Source organism: Aquila chrysaetos, chromosome 14, assembly GCF_900496995.4.
Source record: "Aquila chrysaetos chrysaetos chromosome 14, bAquChr1.4, whole genome shotgun sequence".
Taxonomy (NCBI): Eukaryota; Metazoa; Chordata; class Aves; order Accipitriformes; family Accipitridae; genus Aquila; species Aquila chrysaetos.
In genome coordinates, this window is record NC_044017.1 from 34,335,515 (window position 1) to 34,335,795 (window position 281).

Sequence of the window (281 nt, forward strand, 5' to 3'; positions counted from 1 at the left end):
GTTAAAGTCCATACTGCAAGTACATTTGGAAAAACGCAGACACACATCACAGACGTACCTTGTACTTGCAGACCACTATGGATTCTTTCCATCTGTCTCGTATTGTCATGGCAGAAGAAAGGGCAAGCACGGCAAAACGGTGCCAGCTGACATCCAGCTGAGAGAAGAAAAAACTCGTTAGCATAAAGCTGGGTAGGAATACAAAGCTGCCTTTTTTTGTGAAGGTTTGTAAAGACAGTATGACGGAGCAGAGCAAAAAGTATTTTTGCATCATCTTTGGT